We start from the raw sequence: 9,846 nt of genomic DNA, 5'->3' as shown, positions 1-9,846 counted from the left end.
GCTCATCCCTTGTCTTGGCTTTTGCCGTTGAAGTGCGGCATGACCTGCCCCAATGCACATCAGTCCCAATTCCCTCTGGTAGATGTTGCAACCTAACCCTGCCCCATCTGCTTCCCACCCCTGGCAGTGCAAACTGGTAGGTGTGATAGCCTAGCCCTGCAGGACCTGCACTCCAACCTGGTTCCTGCACTTTCCAGTGAGCTAAGGTTGGCTTGGCCCTGCCAGGTATGACCCACTCCAGAACCAGGCCACACACTTGCCCATGGGTGGAGCTACCCTGCCAGGCCTGACCAACACCAGCGGTTGTTTCCCAGATTCCCCTACCAGACCCACCCCCAGGTCCAGGTCTCACATGTGTCAGCAGGTATAGTCTGGCCTTCCATCCTGTCCTTTACATGAGTGGGTGGATATCGTGGCCTGGCCCACTCCACACCCTCTTGTTGGATGTGTCTGCAGGTGCTGCAGCCTGGACCAGCTCGGCCTGTCCCCAACTCCACTACACGTGAGTGTTAGAGGGTTTCATGTTCATGTCTAGCTCAGCCTGTCACCACGCTTTTAGGCAAACCAGCAGAAATTGCAACTCCACAGGGGTGGGCACAGATCTCTTGCTCAGATTCTGTCCCAAGACCTAGTTATCTCTCGTGCTGGCTGGTGTCATGGCCCAGCCCATTACCTATCCCTTGTTCTGACTCTCACTGGCAGGTACTGTGATCTAGCTCTGCCAGGTAGGCCCCCAGCCCTAACTTTAGTGTGGTCAGCTGTAGTTCATGCTGATTAGCCCAGCTCAGGTCTCCCTAGTGGGCTGGTCCACCTGTCTGACCCACAGAAGTCCTGTGGTTCGCCCCCTCCAAGCCTGTCTGTCTGAGACTCCTTGCCTACGTGCAAGTACTGTGGCCTTGTGGATGGCAGTCCTCAGAAGTCATGTCTCTCCTGCAACCAGCATCCTCCCCTGGCCACGGGGTTCTAAGATTGGTCAGGCTGAGGCCTTAGGTCCTTAATCCAAAGGTGGAGGTGAAATAGTGGTCACCTGAGATGGCTGTGGACTAACGCTGGACACCTGGGAGTGAGGTCAGACAGCAGCAGGGACACCTGGGAGTGAGGTCAGCAACAGGTACACCTGAGAGTGAGGTCAGACCGCAAAAGCGACACCTGGGCGTGAGGTCAGGCAGCAGCAAGCATTTGGATTACGTCAGCATTCCAATAAAGGAAGCCATTTTCGGAGTGCTAGAGGGCTGCCAGTACTCAGGAAGGTGTGATGGGAGCAGACCTGACTCTGCCGTCTGTGCCCTGGAGAGTCTGGGCGTGTGCTTCAGGCAGCTCATGCAGGGATGTGCCACCATTCAGCTTCTGTAGCAACAACATCCAGACACCACTGGACTGGCAACCTCAGGAAGGGATCTGAGCACTTTTTTTCCTGTAAAAGCGTTGTTAATGAGGACTTTTGGCTTGGAAGTCGTCTTCAACAATGACACTGCGTGAGCTCCTGTTTTCCAGGTACCAGACGGGTTTCTGTGTGTTATCTGTGTGTGGTCAGCTCAGAAGGCTGCCAGACATACTGGGCAGGAGGGACTTGGAAATCCAGGCTGTGTTTTGTAGCCATGAAGCTGAGGTGCAGGTGTGTGAGTCCCGTGCTGGTGGAGGACAGGCAGTGAGAAGCTAAGTCCGTCTGCCCGTCCAGTGTTGCCTCACCCACACCCTCTGACCGTCTGTTCTGTACATGCCTTGTGGCTGGTTTGTTTTAGGGGGTCTCTGGTGCTTTGGAGTGTCTTACAGAGTGTGCACCAGTGGGCAAGCTCTGAACACAGTTTTCCAAAACAACTCATTGAGGACAGGAAGTGTGCACAGGCGTGGTGCCCGACATGGTGAGCCATGTGAACTACAGACCTCCCAGTGCCCTGCCCTGGGAGGAAATCAGTGATGCCACCACGGCTGTGGGGGACTGGCACTCGGGTGCCCAGTCAGCTCCCAAATCCCTGGAAGTGCCAGGTACTGGAGATGGGACTGTGGAACGGAGCTGTCTAGATGCATCCTGGGCTTGAGTGTGACTATTTCAGAAGGAAAAATGGTGTGCTTGTGTGTGCGTGAGTGTGTGTGCATGTGCGTGTGTGTGTGTACGTGTGTGTGCATGTGCGTGTGTGTGTAAAGGGGAAGCCAGAACACCAGTGCGGAGCAGTTAACTGAAGCATTGGGAGCAGCCCTGAGCTCTGTCACACGTGCGCTCATTCACAGCTCGGCGCTTTGCCTCGGCGTGAGCTCCTGTGCCTTCTGGCCACGTGCTCTAGGTGTTGTGTGGCTGGCTGGTAGGTGGTAGCTGTGTTGTGTGGCTGGCTGGTGTGTCCTCGGTGATTCTGAGCTCCAGCATCCTGCTTACAGATAACAAAACAGCAAACCAATCTGGGCACTTCCAGGGGAGGGGGACGGTGTGAAAAAAGCAGACTTTGGATTATAAAGGGTCATTGTTTTATAGTCCATATTCTTGACCTGCTCCAGGTTTGCCTGAAACTTAGAGGGCGCCTTGGCTCTCACCCGAGTACACCAAAACATATTTCCTGGGTGATGTCTCTGTTGCCTTCACTTAAGCCTCCTCCAGTGCCTGCAAAAATTTATTATTATTGTAATTGTCTACAACTAGTCAGTAAGCTCCGTGGTCTTCAGATTAGATGTACAATAATGCTTAAGACTGGAAATACACAAAAATGAAATTTATTCCAAGTTATTTTCAGGGTTAAAAGAAATGCTGAGCCACAAGGCTGACTGAATAGCTGGTGGGCCGGAGGTTGCTGGGCCTCGCCGTGGGCAGCTCCCTTTGTGCGTTGGTAGCTCCTTTCGTGCGTGGGTAGCTCTCTGCCCTGGCTCCCTCGATGATGCTCGGCCCGGGTAGCTCTCTGCCCTCGCTCCCTCCATGGGAAGCTCTCTGCCCTGGCTCCCTGCATGGGAAGCTCTCTGCCCTGGCTCCCTCCATGGGAAGCTCTCTGCCCTGGCTCCCTGCATGGGTTGCTGGGCCACGCTCCTGGGAAGCTCTCTCCCTTCGCTCCCGCCAGCCAGCAGAGGGCAGAGGACTGTTTCCTGTCCTCCCCTCCGGCGGCTTCTCTTTTCTGTGCACCCAGGCTGCCCCATCCCTGGCCTCTGACAGATGTCACCAGGACGGAGGCTGTGACAAGAAAAGTCTCAGTGTGACACGCTGTCTTTTCAAAAGGACAAGGACAGGAGGAAGCAAGTTTTATTCCTTAAGGCATCCTGTGCCGCAGCTGGCTCTCACTGCTTTGGAAGGGCAGCTGGGCTTGATTGTGGCAGTGAGTTTGCTTCAAGCTTCTATGCCTGTTTTTTGGAGATAGAGGGTTCCTCTTTTAGGTGAAGGGGTGACTTAATTTTATCTTAAACACAGATATTTTCTGTATTTAAGATACGGGGTATTTATGAAGCAGATCCAGGTAGATGTGTGCTTAGGGGAGGAAGACGAGATCCCTGAGTGAGTGTGACTGATTGCTCACCTACAACTGCATGAAAGGTTGTGAACAGTTGGAAGTTCGTAAGCATGTACAGTGGAGCAGTGTTTGAACTGATTAAGTTCCAGGAAATGCTTTAATTTCCTGTCCTTTTCCTTTTTCAGTCAATAAATATTTATTGTTTCCAGTATGAGTTGATTTTAAAAAAGCGTGAAATGGTGTTTGCTAATTGAGGATGCAGATCTTCCTGGATTGGTCTGCTAGTTGCACCTGCTGCCGAGGGAGGAGCTGCAGGTGGAGCTGTGCTGACTTCCAGCTTGGTTTGTTCCTTCTCGCCCCTTGCTGGTGGAAGGAGCCTGGAGCTCAGCACGCCCTGTGGCTCGCACTCCTCCCACCCCACCCTTCTCCCTGCACTCCTCCAAGCCTCCTTGGCATTTGTGAGGTCTTCCTGCCTGGGACTTGTGACCTTATACTTTGTGGATAGTCACTTAAAGACATTGAGTGGGAAGTAAAGTCATCGCTGTAAATGTCAATTTTCTCATCTGAGAAGTGGGGAGATAATGGTTATTTGCTAGGTGGAGATATAAAGTAGCAGTGTTGTTGAAACACAGTGCCTCGAGCCTCCTGGGTGCTTAGTGGATGCTTGTGCACCCACAAGCCTCCTGGTACACGGATACACACGGATGCACACGCACAGGCAAGGCACATGTGCACGTGGCTGGGAACCAGAGAAAGACAACCATGGCAGGCCTGTGCTCATGTCTCCTCAGACAAAGCAGATCACATCCAGTGTGGAGGACTCGGGTGGCAGTGACATGGGGTCATTGCTCCTGGGCTGTACGTTCTGGAAGTGTCCATTGCCAGTGCATTGCCAGTGGTGGCAGCAGTGCAGAAAGTGGCATTTTGGCTAAAGTCTGAATGGATGAAAATGTAAGTGAGAGAGAGTACTATTTATCTTTTAAAAACCATCTAAGGGCCTGTGCAGTAGCCTAGCGGCTAAAGTCCTTGCCTTACATGTGCTGTAATCCCATATGGGCATTGGTTCGTGTCCTGGTGACCTCGCTTCCCATCCAGCTCCCTGCTTGTGGCCTGGGAAAGCAATAGAGGACGGCCCAAAGCCTTGGGATTCTGCGCCCATGTGGGAGACCCAGAAGAAGCTCCTGGCTCCTGGTTTTGGATTGGCTCAGCTCCAGCTTTGCGGCCACCTGGAGTGAATCAGCAGATGGAAGATCATCCTTTTTCTCTCCTCCTCTTTGTATATCTGACTTTCCGATGGAAATAAGTCTTCAAAAATCAGACTGAGACCCCCATCTGGTGGTTCCTGGGACTGGGTGAGGTCAGGAAACTGGTCGGTCTGTGTGTGGCAGGGACGTTGTGACTACATCATCGCCTGCTCCCAGGATCTGCCTTAGCAGGAAGCTGCACTCAGAAACTGAAACTGAGGATCCAGGTCCCAGCTGGCATCCTTACTTGCTAGGCCAAACATTTACCTCCAGAGGAATATTGTAAAAACAGTTTTCAGGAGTCCACGTTGTGGCACAGTGGGTTGGTTCGCTGCCAGTAATGTCTGCTTACCATAGGAGAGCTAGTTCATGTCCTAGCTGTTCCACTTCTGATCCAGCTCCCTGCTACTCTGCCTTCGACAGGCAATGCAAGATGACTCCAGTGCTTGGGTTCTTGCCATCACATGGAGAGCCAGGTGCAGCTCCAGGCTGCTCGCTCTGGCCTGGCCCAACTGGCTGTTGCGGGCGTTTAGCACGGGAGCCAGCAGATGAAATTCTCTCATTGTCACTGTGCCTTTCAAATAAATGGAACATAACTTTTAAAGATTTGTTCAAAATCGGCTCCAGTTTAGTATAGTGGGATTTTTCTAGCCAAAATCTAAGGTGGGAGATGGCTGTCCCCACTGGCGTGCCAGCGGAGTTTTCCTCAGAATTGCCCGTGCCAGTGTGACTGCTGGCCCGGTCAGGTGCAGGGACTGCCACCAGGAACACTGGGAACGAGAAGGCGGCTTGGCGTGTTGCACGCTTCAACCTTGCCGTTTCCAGTACCGTGTCGGATATGTTGCCAGTGGTTGTAGAGAAGCAGAAGTAGTGAGATGCAGAAATGCGGCACAGAAAAGGGTTTTTTCCCCCTAAGCAGATTTGGAGACTAGAGAATCAATGCCCATTCAAGCACCCGAGTTTGTGTCCGGCATGTTTTGTGCAGTTGGGCGTGATTATATTCAAATGGAGCCTGGACATGACTCTTGCACCTGGTCCACTGGAGGTGCCATCGGGGCCCCAGCTGGCAGAGATCCACTGAGACCAGGGGAGTCACAGGTTGGGAGGGCTGTCAGCGAGGGAAACGGTAGCAGCCGTACCCCACTCGGATGCAAGCAGAGGGAAGAACCCCAGAACCGCACCTGTGAGCAGACACACACCCTCACCACGATGGCAGGACAGCTGTCTCCTTGCTCTGTGCCCTTGGCCACTGCTAACAGGAAGGAGCTTGCTGGGGTCTCGTTAAGCTGCGAGGGGGTTATTCCCTTGCAGCCATACGTTCTCTCTCCCCATGCACACTCAAACGCCGCTCCTTTTCTCAGAAGGCTCAGTCAACCAGGAAGCACCTGTGCTTCCTTGCTGGCCGGCCCGTGTGAGCTGCGCACCACAGCCAGGAGCGAAGCTGGGTGGGATACTGTGTGGCAGGTTGCATTGCTCATCTCTCAGCTGTGTGGGACTTTGTTTATGGAGACTTGTGTTTACCCAGAAGGCCATGAAAACAGGTAAATGATGCTGCTTTACTAGCCAATGTAGATTCTTTTTTTTTTTTTTAAAGATTTATTTGTTTTTATTGGAAAGTCGGATATACAGAGAGGAGAGACAGAAAAAAATCTTCCATCTGCTGGTTCACTCCCCAAGTGGTCACAATGGCAGAAGCTAAGCTGATCCAGAGCCAAAAGTTGAGAGCTTTTTCCAGGTCTCCTACGCAGCTGCAGGGTCCCAAGGCTTGGGCCGTTCTGTACTGTTTTCCCAGGCCCCAAGCAGGGAGCTGGGTAGGAAGTGGAACAGGCAGAATACGAAGTGGCACCCAAATGGGATCCCAGTACATGCGAGGCGAGAACTTTAGCACTAGGGTACTGTGCCAGGCTCCAGCGTAGATTCTTAACCGAAGTCCAAGGAGGGTCTTTCTGACTGTGCAGGGAAGCTAAGTGCCGCTGCGACCTGCAGTGTTCAGTGGATGTTCAAAGGGAGTCTGCCTAACTCCTCGCCATCTCAGATTAAAATCTGTGCCTTAGTAGTCGTGAATTTGATAGGCTAGGATACAGAATGTTCCTGAATGGGAAGCCAGCTGTGTTCAGGTGGATGATCATGTGACGGGTCTGCACCTCCCCGATGAACACCTAGTTTTGTGGTATCTTCCTGTTTTTCTTTCCTCCCACCCTCTTCCAGTTTCGGTAGATCTAGATCAAAACCTCAGATCCTTGTCTAGGCTTTACCAGTGCTCAGACTTAGTTTAAGCCAGGTACACTTCCTCAACTTCTGCCAACACTTTGGTATTTAAAACGGACTCAAAAGCGACCCACTGTGTGGTACAGCCAGGTTAAGCTGGCAGTGTAGATCAGGGAGTGTAGGAGCAGTCCCGATGGCCCTGCTGCCATGCCAGCTGCTGGCTTATGCCCTGGATGGAGGCAGAGGATGGCCGGAGCGCTTGGGCCTTGCCACTCCTGTGGGAAACAAGTTCCTGGCTCATGGCGTCAGCCCGATGCAGACCTGGCAGCCGTTTTGGAGTTGAACCAGTGGATGGTTCTTTTTCTTTCTCTCTGCCCCCTCCCCTTCCCTTGTCACTCTGCCTTTCAAATAAACACATCTTTTTAAAAGTGACTAAGGATTGATTCCCGCTTCTGATGTTGCTTTGTGGAAGTGGATTTCAGCCCCACTTCTTCATTTAGGAAGGTGGGTTTTCTTTTGTTAGTAAAACTAATCATTATGCCAATTATACCTGCATTTGATTTTACTAAATGTTTTTATGTTTGAACTTGATCTTTTGTAGATTGGAACCAGAAAGTAGAAAAAACTGCCCTATATTTTCATAAGGGCCTTGCATTCTGAGTCAGATCTAGTTCCCAGGTATTTGGAATAACTATTTCTATGTGATATAATAGCCCCAAATTCACAGAACTAACACAGTTGTCATTTTATCTGCTCCTGATTTTGTGAGTTGGCCTGGGCTCAGCTGAGTGGTTCTTCTGCTACTTTCTAATGATCTAGTTCTAATAAGGTGGTGGCTAGAGCGGATACCCACGATGACCTCACTGGCATGTCTGGCCCGTGAAGGGCTCTCGTCTCTACCCGATGTGCTTGGTCACTTCTGTATGGCCATGCGATATTGTCAGGTGGAGAGGACAAGCCCTTCCACGACGGGCGGCTCTTACCAGGCTGCTTCTTCCATCATGCTTGGTCGTGTCCCGTTCTTCTGGCCCGGAGTTAGGGTGAGAGTACACGCACAGGGTGCTGATTCACTGAGGACTTCCCAGCCCCATGTGCTGCACCGGCACTCAGGGTCTACGTGAATGGGTCACTCAGTTTTCAGTGTTTGCTAGTTAACACCACTTTCTTGATAAAGCTGCTTCTGAAGGGTCACCTGCATCCAGAAACTCGCTTTTCTGCTTATTTTATTGGCTTACCTATTTTAGTTCTGCTGATCCTCACACTTAAAATTTGGGATTTGTTTGAAATCTGAAAGTACAACAGAATTCCCATCCTCGGGCTGGCTTTTTTCTGTGATTGCAGTAGTTGACAAGAGCGGAAGCGTGGATGGGAAGGGGAGCCTGTAGTGGGGCAGAAGCAGTGAGAGTAGCTGGGCCCTGCTCAGCTTTGGCGCCACGCTCTTCAGCGGGCCACCTTGCAAGGGTGTACGCCCTACAGCCCCATCACACTGTAGGTGGGCGAGGTCTGCGCCCTCCCAATGCCGTCACCTTCTGTGACTGTGGGACCCTGTTCACCGCTTAGCCCTTCTGTCCTAGGTGCCAGAGGTGAGCTGCTTTTAATCTCATTGCCCTATAGGATTTCGGCTTTCTTCTTGCCCTCCAGCAGGACAAACCAAGACCTTAACAGCCTGTCACAAGTAGGGAATACATACTAATTTGAAGTCATTTCCTCTGGAAGGCTCTACTATTTGTATAAAGCTGGACTTAGTGATTTTTGAAAACACAAGCATTCTTTGTTTTCTGTGAAGTCAGACCCTCTGATTTGTTATCAAGGACCTAATATCTGGGTTTCAGTCGAGATTTGTGCTCACATCAGCTGCTGCTTCAAAGGGAGGCCACGGAGATGGCTGCATGCTGTGGCTGCCAGTCTGGGACAAGCACTAGCTGCGTTGGGGGTTTTAACCAGTGTGACCAGGTGGCTACCTGTGTCACCTTAGAGTTTTGAGCCAGGGCACGCAGGAGTGCCACTGTCCTGCCTTGATCACAGCGGGCCCTGTTGGAGCTCTCGGGAGACCCTGAGGACAAGTCTGCCCTGCCTTTGTGTGTGGGTTCCTCACAGAATAGTCTTCTCTCCTTGCTCCTAACACTGGGGCATACCTTTGGTAGAACTCCATAGATCTACCGCATACACGTAATCCTTCCAAAATTAAAGACAGTCTCTGAGCAAACGATTGCCATTACCGTGTCTGCCATGATCTCAGGCTGCACTCCATTTAAATGGTGTGTGTGTGTGTGTGTGTGTGTGTGTGTGTGTGTGTGAATTAAATGAACGCTGGTGGGGATTCCTACTTCGCAAGGTGTGTGGGAATCCTGTGTTGTTGCTGGGGATTTTCTCCCAACTCGGATCCAGGAAGGACGTTGGAGGCTTTGGCACTCATGGTTGCAGCTGGCAGTGTTGGGGTGTCTGGCCCTGTGCCCTGCAATCGCCCAAAAGTGGCGGCTCTGTCTGTGGCTCTGCTCCCACCGTGGAAGGCTCACCACACAGGTCTTTGTAGAGTGGACGAAGCCATGTGTTCATGGAAGTCTCCAGAGACCCTGTCTGCATCTTCATGTGAAACTGCCTGCAGCAGGTGTGCAGAGCAGTCAGGAGCTTGTAGTTGGGGCCCCCACCCAGTCCCACCATAGCTTTGGGGATCTCAGGCCAGCTTCATATCAGAAGCCTAGGGAGACTCCACTGCCTAGCTTGGTCCCTTTCTGCTCACAGACCCTCAGGGTCTCCGAGTCAGTCCATCCCGAACGTGGAGAGTTCCCTTTTTGTCCGCCCTAAAATGACCAATGAAGCCAGCTTACAACTGCTGCAATCCCTCCCTTGTGCTTCTAGTCACGTGTTGCCAGTGCGAATCATCAGTCTAATTTATCTAGCAACCTTCGATGTGTTATTCCCATTTCTTTAAAAAATTATTTTATTTTTGTTGTTGCAAAGGCAGATTA

This window comes from Ochotona curzoniae, unplaced genomic scaffold, assembly GCF_017591425.1.
Source record: "Ochotona curzoniae isolate NIBS_2020 unplaced genomic scaffold, NIBS_Ocur_1.0 contig_4692, whole genome shotgun sequence".
NCBI lineage: Eukaryota > Metazoa > Chordata > Mammalia > Lagomorpha > Ochotonidae > Ochotona > Ochotona curzoniae.
The sequence above is the reverse complement of the archived record's forward strand: the minus strand, read 5'-3'. Positions refer to the sequence as shown.